Source organism: Megascapheus bottae, chromosome 22 (assembly GCF_031878675.1).
Source record: "Megascapheus bottae isolate mThoBot1 chromosome 22, mThoBot2.hap1, whole genome shotgun sequence".
In the NCBI taxonomy this organism is placed as follows: domain Eukaryota; kingdom Metazoa; phylum Chordata; class Mammalia; order Rodentia; family Geomyidae; genus Megascapheus; species Megascapheus bottae.
Genome location: NC_143530.1, coordinates 12,537,787 through 12,548,369, shown reverse-complemented (window position 1 = coordinate 12,548,369; position 10,583 = coordinate 12,537,787). Strand labels below are relative to the sequence as shown.

General features: G+C 53.3%; 1 protein-coding gene across 1 annotated transcript in view; it reads left to right on the top strand.

Moving 5' to 3' along the window:
- The first annotated feature begins 1,321 nt into the window (after positions 1-1,321).
- Positions 1,322-10,583, top strand: part of Pacsin1 (protein kinase C and casein kinase substrate in neurons 1) — a 42,443-nt gene continuing 33,181 nt past the window's right edge. The window contains exon 1 of the mRNA XM_090355851.1: positions 1,322-1,506. The gene's annotated coding sequence lies outside the window, so the exon portion shown is untranslated. The remainder of the gene's footprint in view (positions 1,507-10,583) is intronic.

Sequence of the window (10,583 nt, the reverse complement as noted above, 5' to 3'; positions counted from 1 at the left end):
GCTACCGTCATCCTCACCCGGCCTGGGCGGCTGGGCTCAGGAATTACTGGAGTGGGAATCGGGGTGAGGTCAGCTTCCTTGACACCAGACAGTGTTCAGAATCTGGCAGTTACCTGCCACATGTGCCCTGGCTGGCTCTTCCTAGTTAATCCTTCCCTGCCTCTGGCTTCCTCTAGTAAGTCAGTACCTCTGCCAGCTCCTTATTGAAAGTCAGCCTCCTCCAGGAAGCCTTCTTGCCTGGTTCTCCAGCGCCCCCCGACTTTCTCCAGAGCAGTGTCCACTCACTTGGAAATCCTGCACAGCCCTAGGACGGGCACTGCTATCTGGTTTCCCCAAGTGGGTGCTTTGGTCCTCTGGATGCTACACCCTGCTGTTAGGGCTCGGAGAATTCTTGCTACCCTGGGACGTTCCTCTGGTCACTGAGCCCTCTACAGTGAGGGCTGTGGAGAGGAGGTCAAATGGGGGAGATGTATGAAGGTCACCCCAAACGCAACAATAAATGGTAAGTGGTGAGGGTGAAGGACTCACCATGCAACCCCTCCTCGTTGACAGTCTGGGAGCCCTCGGTCTCTGGCCCTGCTCCTGTTACAGTAGTCCTTCTGCTATGGACGTTGAAGACCTGTCTTCACCTCAAGTGAAGGGCTGTGGGAGGGCAGAGGCTTGGTCTGTCTCGTCTCTGAGGTACCCAATGGATGGGCAGTTACAGAGCACATAGTAGGTCTTCTGCAGACATGTACTGAACAAACCCCACTCTGCCCTGCGGTGTGTGATTTTTCTGGAAGCGTTTAGGGTTCGAGGTGGGAGGTGAGAAAGCTGTTGTGGGCAGACCAATCTAAGAGATGACATCCAAGAGGCTGGAGGTGGTGGAGTGCCTGCCTCTACCCTCAAATCCCTCATCCCGGACTGCAGAGGGAGAGCTTTGCTGCGACCGTGACCCGAGGGCTGGTGACTCCCCCAGGGGGTACGTGGCGCAGATGAGAGCGCAGAAGTCGGGCACAGAGGTGGGGGGCCTTGGGCAGAGCACCTCCAAACCTCAGACACGCGCACGTTCAAGGACACGCAGGAGCCAAGGGGGAGACCAGGAGCCCAGAGACGGCGTGGGGGGGCCGGCCGGGCGGGTGCGGCTGCCAGCGGTGGGGTGCGCAGGGGCGCCCCGCACCCCACCCTCCCCAGCTCCGCCGCGCCGCCGCCACCTGCGCAGCCACCGCGCCGCCCCGGCCGCGCGCTGCCATTGGCTCGCTAAAAATGCTTCTCTAATCTGCGCTCGCCTCCTTCCTCCCTGCCTCCCCCCGGCCTCCTCCCTGCCTCCCGCCCGCTCCCCTCGCCTCGGCTCCCTCCGACCTTCCCGGGCCGCCCGAGAGCGCGCGGAGCGACGCGGCCGCCGCTGCGCCAGCCTCGCCTCCGCCTCCTCCTCCCCCGGGAAGCCCGCCGGGCTCCAGGCCGGGCCCCGCACCACCCGCGTGGGCCCGCGGCGCCGCCGATGGTGCCCTGCGCCCCGGCTCCCAGGTAGGGGGCTCAGGTGGTGGTGGTGAGTGCGCGGCGGGAGCGGGGACGGAGCCCGGGGAAGCGCCGGGCAGGGTCCGCGCCGGTGTCTGGAGCGAGGTGAGCGCCGCGATTGGCGGGCATCACCGAGGCAGCGCCAGGGCGTCCGTGCGCGGAGGCCTTGACCCTGGGAAAGCGCAGGCAATGCGTGATTCCTTTTGGGGGGGGTGGGGGGGGAGCAGGGGCCTGGATGATCAGGGGTGTGTGTGTGTGTGTGTGTGTGTGTGTGGTGGTGGTGGTGGTGGGTCTGGTACCAGCTGGGGCGGGTGGGCTGCTGCTGTCTTGGTGGCTTAGTCTATTTATGGATCAGAGTGGGCAGGGGAGAAGCACAGCCTCTGATGGGGCCTGTCTGGTTTGGATTCCAGGTACTTCCCTCTGTCCTTCCACCCCTTCCCCCCATGGTTGAGTGAGGAGGAAGGAGCAGATGGAGGAGGATGAGAGGAAGGGGAGGAAGGGGGCGGGGGCGGCGGGGGTGCTGAAAGGCCCAAAGATGCAGCCCTCACTTCATGCCTGGCCTTCCCAGATGGCTTCAGGCCATTTGCTGTCTGGCTGATCCTGGGTCTCCACCCTCTCCCCCCTCATCCCTTGCTTTCCCCTTTCAGGAAGCCATGTCAAAGGTTAAAGGGGTCATTGAGGGGTGGGGGGACACCATGGCAAACTCCTGTGTTTGACCAAACATATCTTTACAGCCCAGCTTGAAGCTCCAGCTGCCTGGCAAACTCCCCACCCCAGACCTAGCTCAGACCCCAGGGACATGAGACATGACACAGGTGGCTACCTTTTGTTTTTCTAAGCATAACCCAAATTAGCTCACATTGCCAGGGACATCCTGGCACCGCTGGGGTGCCAAATGGGCTTTCTGTTAATGACTTTAGGACCTCTACACTCTACACACTGTCCTGTCAATACCCCCTCCTAGTCCAGGTAAGTCCTGGCCTTCCTCCCGTTGTTTCTGGACCCGGGCTACACTGGCCTTGTGATATGGTTATTTATCCCTTGTCTGTCACCGTCTAGATCAAAGTGCCTTCAAGCTAGGGGTCTGATTCATCTCTGTTGTTAACCTTGAACCCAACCAGGCTTTAGTACCAAGGAAAAAGAATAAATGAATGTGAACTCCAGGAAATAGCTGACCACCTGAAGGATTGAGGTGACCCCCTTCTTGGGCTGTCATTCTGTACCCCAGGACCTGTGAGCTACCCAGTGCAGACAGCTCCACAGGCTCTTCCCCTGCCTGGAGAAGAGAGGCAGCTACGGCTTTTGGAGCCAAGGGTCGAAGTTCTGTTGTTCCAGATGGTTTTGTGGAGCCAATTCCAGGGGGCACTTTGTGAAGGTCTCTTTGCTCTAGGTTTTCGCTGATGCCCTGAGTGTTATCCTCTAACCTGGGGTCTCTGCCTCTATCTCAGCCATTGAGAAGAGGGTGGATGGCACAGCAGGCCTTCCGCAGCCCCAGAGGCCCTCCCAGTAATGGCTGAGAAGTCACATGAGCTTGTCCCAGGAAGAAGAAGCCTGCCCAGGTGTGGAGAACAAGGGGCTGCCCTCGGAAGCTCTGGCCTAACCACAAGACCACAAAGTCTGGGAAGGCTATCAACATTTGCTATGCACTTGGTGGCTCTCCCTACCCCTCTGGAAGCCCCCTAAAGGGGCTGTACCACCCTCTCCAGACACTGAGGAGTCTCCTGCCACCCTCCCTCTGCCGCCAGCTGCTCAGAGCTGCTTTCAGTTCCTCAGCCTAGTCAAGCTCTTCTCACCTGCAAGGCCTCCTCTCTCCTGAGACTTCTCTTCCTTCCGGAAGCTTCTCCCTCTTGAGCTCCACCATAAGCCCCACCTACCTCTAGGGGCCCTTACTCATTTTTTTTTTGCCAGTCCTGGGGTTTGAACTCAGGGCCTGAGCACTGTCCTTGGGCTTTCTCAAGGCTAGAGCTCTACCACTTGAGCCACAGTACCATTTCTGGCTTTTTCTATGTATGTCGTACCAAGGGATGGAACTTGGGTCTTCGTGCATGCTAGGCAAGCACTCTACCACTAGGGCAGACTCCAGGCGCCTCATTTTGACTGTCATCTCACCTGAGCGTCGGAGTCCCTGGGTGTAGGGTTTGTGTCCTGTCCCCCCATGTCCCCAGGATTTGACATTTCCAGTAAGCCCAGCTTGTATTTGTGGAGTGGGGGAGTGATTTAAGTCTCTCCTTACCAACCTCAGGTAGCATTTAGTGAGCTTAGGATGTAAGGGCCCAGTGGGACATTTGTATGTGGCCCAGCGAGGATGCTTTGGAGAAGGGCTCCTTGGAGATGGGAAACTGGGAAACATTGTGGGACACAAAGGACAGGGGTAGGGGCTCACTAATGTGGGGGTTATTCCTGGAGAAGCAGGAGTAATGTGGTTTTCTAGAGGCAACCTCAGGGGATCCTGTGGCGCTGTGTAGCCAGAGCAGTTCTTCAAAGTCCTGCCTGCCAGTAGACCCCAGCCTCCAGCATCCACTTGACACTGGGAGTGGCCTGCCTTTAGGAGGGCTACTAGCAGAGATGGCCTGCTCCCAGCATCCCCACCATCCGGGCAATATATGGTGTTTACCACCAGAAGGGCAGACTGAGCCCTGGGGAGAGAAGAAGCTGGCTCTGGGGAGACAAGAGCTCTAATGCCAGGGAAGTGGGCCATGCCATATTGGAAGAGGAGCTGGTCTATCAAGTGGGGTGGTGCCCCTGTAAGCACTTTACCACTCTTGAGCTATAGCACCACTTCTGGTTTTCTAGAGGTCAACTGGAGATAAGAGTCTCTTGGACTTTCCTTCCTGGGTTGGCTTTGAACTACTATCTCAGCCTCCTGAATAGAAAGGATTACAGATGTGAGCCACTACTGCCCGGCTTCATTTTTTTTTTAAATATAAGTATGCCTGAGAGGCCGAGAGTTTGGCCTAGTGTAGAGTGCTTGCCTGGCATGCATGAAGACCCAGGTTCTATTCCTAGGTACCACATACATAGAAAAAGCCAGAAGTGGTGCTATGGCTCAAGTAGTAGAACTGTAGCCTTGAGAAAGTCCAAGGACAGTGCTCAGGCCCTGAGTTCAAGATCCAGGACTGACAATAAATAAATAAATAAGTCTGAGACATACAAGTCTAAAAACAATTATGACAAAATGTCTGCTTAGCCTTTTCCAGGTCTTGCATTCAATCTCTAACACTATGAAAACAAATTTTACTAAATATCTTAAATTTTTATGCTTGAAAGTGACTAATGTAGGCTGGGTCCAGGAGAGTTGGAGCAGAAGGAAGGACCTTCATTTTCTCTTTTTATATTGGAAGGAGGTCCAATATAAGAGGTCCGAGGCCAGAAGCGTGGCCTGGTGGTCGAGTGCTCGCCTAGCATGCACTAAGCCCTGGATTGGATTCCTTGGTACCACATACACGGAAAAAACCCTGGAAGTGGTGCTGTGGCTCAAGTGGTAGAGTAGAGCCTTGAGAAAGCCCAAGGACAGTGCCCAGGCCCTGAGTTCTAGCCCTAGACTGGCAAAAAAAAAAATTGACAGGAGAAACCATGAGTTGTTTTGAATTTTGCATGCTTCTGAGCACTGCCAAGGGAAAGCCACAGCTCCTTGCCATGGATTTTGCCTCCCTGCAACAGGATTAGATAATAGAATTCTTATATATTCAGGTAGAACAGACAGAGATTTACCCATCAAGGGTACAGTTACAAAATAAGGTTAATCTCCCAGAAAAACAAAAATCCTCATATTAAAATCACTGTTAGCTGGGTGCTAGTGGTTCACATGCTATTTAGGAGGCTGAGATTTGAAGCTCACAGTTGGAGGCCAGTCTGGGCAGATGGGTTGAGAGACTTATCTTCAATTAGTTAGCAAAAAGCCAGAGGTGGAGGTGTGGCTCAAGCTGTTAGAATGTCAGCCTTGAGCAAAAAAGTCAAGTGAGATGGAGAGGCCCTGACTTAAGTCCCAGTACTGGTGGGAGAAAATAAGTAACTCTTTTCTAACAGAGGGTGGCATATCTTTGGGGGGATATGCTCTAGCACCTCCTTTTGGGTAATAACAATCAAAACTGTGACTGGCAGTTCTACTTTGGGGGGCTTTCCCACCGGTGCACCCCTCTAGCAGGTTTTAGCATCTGTGCATGTGCTGGGCATACAGACAGTTCTTTCTTGCTTCATTTGCTCAATGATTCTCTGCTATCTGCTTACTGTGTGCACACAGCCACTAGTCTAGGTACTTGGCGGCATCTGGAGAAGAGAAACCATCTAGTTTTCTAGCACTGTGTTACTATGGTCCTGGTCTTTTTTTTTTGTCAGTCATGGGGCTTGAACTCTGGGCCTGGGCACTGTCCCTGAGCTCTTCAGCTCAAGGCTACCATCCTACCCCTCCTATCCCTTGAGCCACTGTGCACTTCCCATTTTCTAGTGGTTAATTGGAGATGAGTCTCATGGTCTTTAGGGTCTGGGTTGGCTTTGAACTGTGATTCTCAGATCTCAGCCTCCTGAGTATCTAGGATTATAGGTATGAGCCACTGCACCTGGTTTGAAACACCCCCTTTCTAATTGAGGATGCAGGGGGGCCTTTGTGTCCCAGCCCAAGTGTCTTTATGAGGGAGAGATCACACAGCAGTCTGACTACAGCTCTTTTGCGCTCGCGCGCTCCCTCCCTCCCTCCCTCTCTCTCTCTCTCTCCCCCCCCCCCTCTCTCTCTCTCTCTCTCTCTCTCTCTCTCTCTCTCTCTCTCCCCACCCCCATTTGTGTCCCCCTCCCTCAAGCAAGACATCTTGTGCCCCCTCTATCAAGAGCCCCATCAGATGCCAGGCCACCACTGAATTCTGCTCTGGGTACTGGGTGACTGGCTGCCATCACACTTGCCCAACTTAGTCCTGCCACCAGTAGGCACCTGTGATGGGGGCTCCCCCACCCTGCCTGATCTCTGTCCCCACCCCTTCCTCGGCCTGTGGTGAGCTCTTCTGCCAGCCCCACTGGGGCCTGGGCATGGGGTTCCTCTCCTCTGGGTGGCATCAGAGGATCTGGGTAAGCTCCTGGCTGGCAAATCACAGCAGGCTTTCATCCCCACTGGGCAGTTGCTGCATGAGGATGTAAGGGTGGGGGCCCCCGACTTCCTGGGTGCTGGGTGTGTGAGACAGTAGTGTGGGAGCAGCACCCGGAGGCCGTCTCAGCTCTCTCTGGGCCACCCATTGTCCAGCCCCCAGGCACCTCTGCACCACTTAAAAGGGCTTGGCTGGGGTGTTGGAATTGTGCTCTGAACCAGAGGTCTGGGGGAAGTGGAAGAGAGGCTGTGCTCCCCAGTCCAGCCCAATGTATAGAATATTAGTGAGAGTTTTGGACATGAAATAGCATACAAAGCACATGCAAATGAGCCCATCTTGTTTAGTAATCCAGCAGGGTGGTTGAAGAACTTTCCCTGTTCCCCTGTGTGGAAATGCACTGCCCACTGCAAAAGATCCACTCCTGATTTGTTTATTTTGAGAGAGATGAGTTGATGTTGAAGCAACCTCCAAAGGTGGCTAATGAGTATTGTTCCATTTTTGAAATGGGAAAGTTTATAAACTAGTTTATATATTTGAACAAATTAATAATTTTATATGTAAAAGCAAACAGCCAAAACCACCACCACTTTAGATTTTTTAAAAAATTGTTCCATGCCAGGTGCAGTGGCTCATGCCTGTAATCCTAGCTACTCAGGAGGCTGAGATCTGAGGATTGTGGTTCCATGCCAGCCCAGGCACTAAAGACCATGAGACTTATCTCCAATTAATCACTAGAAAAGAGGAAGTGGAGCTGTGGCTCAAGGGATAGGGTGGTAGCCTTGAGCTGAAGCATTCTGGGACAGTGCCCAGGCCCAGAGTTCAAGCCCCATGGCCCACAAAAAAAAAAATAAATAAAAATATTCCATGTCACAGACTGGGGCCGTTGGCTTTCTCTCTCTCTCTCCCTCTCTCTCTCTCTCTCTCTCTCTCTCTCTCTCTCTCTCTCTCTCTCTCTCTCTTTATGGGTCATGGAGCTTGAACTTGCCTGGGCACTGTCTCTGAGCTCTTCAGCTCAAGGCTACCACCCTACCCCTGGGCCTGGGCTCCTCAGCTTAAGGCTACTGCCCTTCCCTTGAGCCAAGCCCCATTTCCCATGTTCTAGAAGGTAATTGGAGATAAGAGTCTCAAGTCCTTTTGTTCCCTGGCTGACTTTGAACCTTGATCCTCAGATCTCAGCCTCCTGAGTAGCTAGGATTACAGGCATGAACCACTGTGGTGCTTTCTCATTTGAGGCCAGCCTCCAGCCCTGCTTTTTGCTGGTTATTTTGGATTTAGAGTCTCACTGACTTTCCTTCCCTGGGCTGGCTGTGAACCTTCATCATCTGGATCTCAGCCTCCTGAGTAGCTAGGATTATAGGTGTTATACACATAACCTATTGGCTGTTGTCTATTATTATTATTTTTTTTATTTTTGCTAGTCCTGAGGCTTGACCTCAGAGCCTGGACTCTGTCCCTGAGCTTAAGGCTAGTGCTCTACCACTTGTTCCACAGCACCACTTCCAGCTTTTTCTTTGTATGTGGTGCTAATTGAACCCAGAGCTTCATGCATGCTAGGCAAGCATTCTACCACTAAGCCACATTCCCAGTCCTGGTCATTTATTTTTAAGTCTAATCTTTTTTTTTTCCCCTTCCTTCCTCCCTCCTTCTCTTCCTTCCTTCTTTCCTTGCTTTTGCACCGTCACTACCTGCCTCCCATTTATGCTTCCCACCATAGCTGGGATAGCAGGTATACAACACCACATTCTTGTTCTTGTCATTGTTTTACCATGCCTGTCCCAGAACTCAGGGTCTCCCTCATTCTAGGCAAACACTGTACCACTAAGCTACCTTTCCAGCCTCTCCTAACATTCCCTCCTTGCTCCTAGTGCCCAGATTGTTATTTTGTCACTGCTGTTCTCCCATTTTTCGTTTCACTAAGGAACTATCCCATGATTTACAGATCTAGTCTGTTTATAGACATCAGGATTGTTTCTGATTTGTGGCTGTGTTTGCTCCTTTCCCAGATTCTTTTAACTATGATGAAACACTCGAGTCAGCCTGAGATGGTAGGAAAGAGGTTTATTTACTCACAGTCTGGAGCTTCAAGGGCATGAAACTGGCACTGACTTGGCTCTAGCAAGGAGCTCAGGGAAGTTGTCTTCACAGTGGCGGGACTGTGTATGGGAAAGAGATCACAGCCTGAGACAGAGGCCAGAGAGTGGGGCCCATGGGGCCTGGTGAGGACCAGAGCTGGGATCGAAAGGCTCTAGGACAGAGGAGACTGACAGACCAACCTTTCTGGCACTGATCCCCAGCCAGCAGCCAAGGACCAGGGCCCTCTGGGGCCTTTTCCGTCTTCGATTGGAGAAATGAGAGCGTGCTTCTCTCTTGGTGAGAAAGGGCCTTGGTGGAGGGGAAGCTCAATTTTGAGGACACAGGAGATGGGTGTCTGGGGCCCTGTAAGGGAGATAGCAGCAGGGGACTGAGGATGTGGGCTGAGTGTGGAACGCTGTCTCACACCACTCCCCTTTTCTCAGAATAAGTGGCACAGGGTCAGCTGAGAGCTGGGAAGTGGGGGTGTTGTGGAACGTGTTTCCAACACCATTCCCCAGCTGCTGGTGAAGTCGATGCTGCCATCCCTGCTGTGGCAGATGAGAAAACGGGGGTGTGGAGAGGGTGTGTGGGGGGTAACTTGCTGGGAAGGGCAGGGCTGGGGTTTCCAGAGCATCTGCAGGATGCTGAGGGCCCTGGAGGGTGGCTGGCAGCGGCAGCTGAACACCTGTACTGTGCTTTGACTGTTCTCCCACCCCACAAGTGAAATGTGAACACCTCAGTACAGGCGTCAGAGGCGACACCCCAAGAGGTAATTAGGCCAGGAGAGCTCTGCCCTTCCCTCCAGCTTTGGGGGTCATTCCGGAAGGAGTGGGTGTGGTGAGTCCAGCCTTCTCTTGCCCTCTTGCCCCAGGTGCTTCCATCATGGGAGGAGTCCTTATGAGGCCCTGGCTGGATAGCTTGGCTCCCTGGCCTTGAACTTCCCAGCCTCCAGAACTCTGCGGAATGAGTGTGTTAATTATAAACTACCCCATCTGCGTCTAGGCCAGAGCTTTGTGAGTCACCTGGCATCCCCAGCCTCCCATCCATCACAGGATGGGCAGGACTTGCGGGTTCCAGCACTAACGTCTGGTTCAACCTGTGTGTGACTGTCCTTGAACTCCCAGACACTTCTTCAGGATGTGGTTGCCCAAGCAAGTGGCATTCAGGCACCGCCAGGGAGGCTTGCTGGGTCATTCTGGGGTGGTGGCTTCCACTTGGTGCCTCTTTCCATTGGTTTTGAAGCCTTGCTCATCTGAAAGCTGGAGAGATTTTTAAAATTTTTTTTTTACCTGAGCGCAATACTGGGGATTGAAGCCAGGGTCAAACTGACCTTTTTTTTTTTTTTCACCAGACCTGGGGTTTGAATCCAGGGCTTGGGTACTGTCCCCCTGTCCCCGAGCCTCTTTGTTTTCCAGGCTAGCACTCTATCACTTGAGCCACAGAGCCACTTCTGGCTTTTTCTAATTAGTTTACTGGAGATAAGAATCTCACAGACCTTTCTGCCAAGTCTGGCTTTGAACCATGGTCCTCAGTTCTCAGCCTCTGAATAGCTAGGATTACAGGCATAAGCCACCAGCACCTGGCAAACTGTGACTTTTATTGAGCTTTTATTACCCTCAGCCCCAACCATCAGGCCTTGGAGGAGTTGGGTTATACAGTGTGGCAGTGTCCTTGCTGGCTGCCCATCTGACCTGCCCTCAGGATACCCAGCGCAGTAACGATTTCCAGAGCCCTGTGGCCCGCACTGACCTGCCTGCTAGCTGTGATCATTGCCCCCATCCTGCTTCTGTCCTTCACACATGGCCACTTGGCCTCTCTCTGTGAGGGCCTGGTGTGTCTGCTGCTGTTAGGACGTCCAGCTCTGTACCAACCATTAGGTCTTCCAAGGATGGGGCGTGGAGCCACTCAGGGCTTCCCATGTGACTTTGATGACTGTCTCTG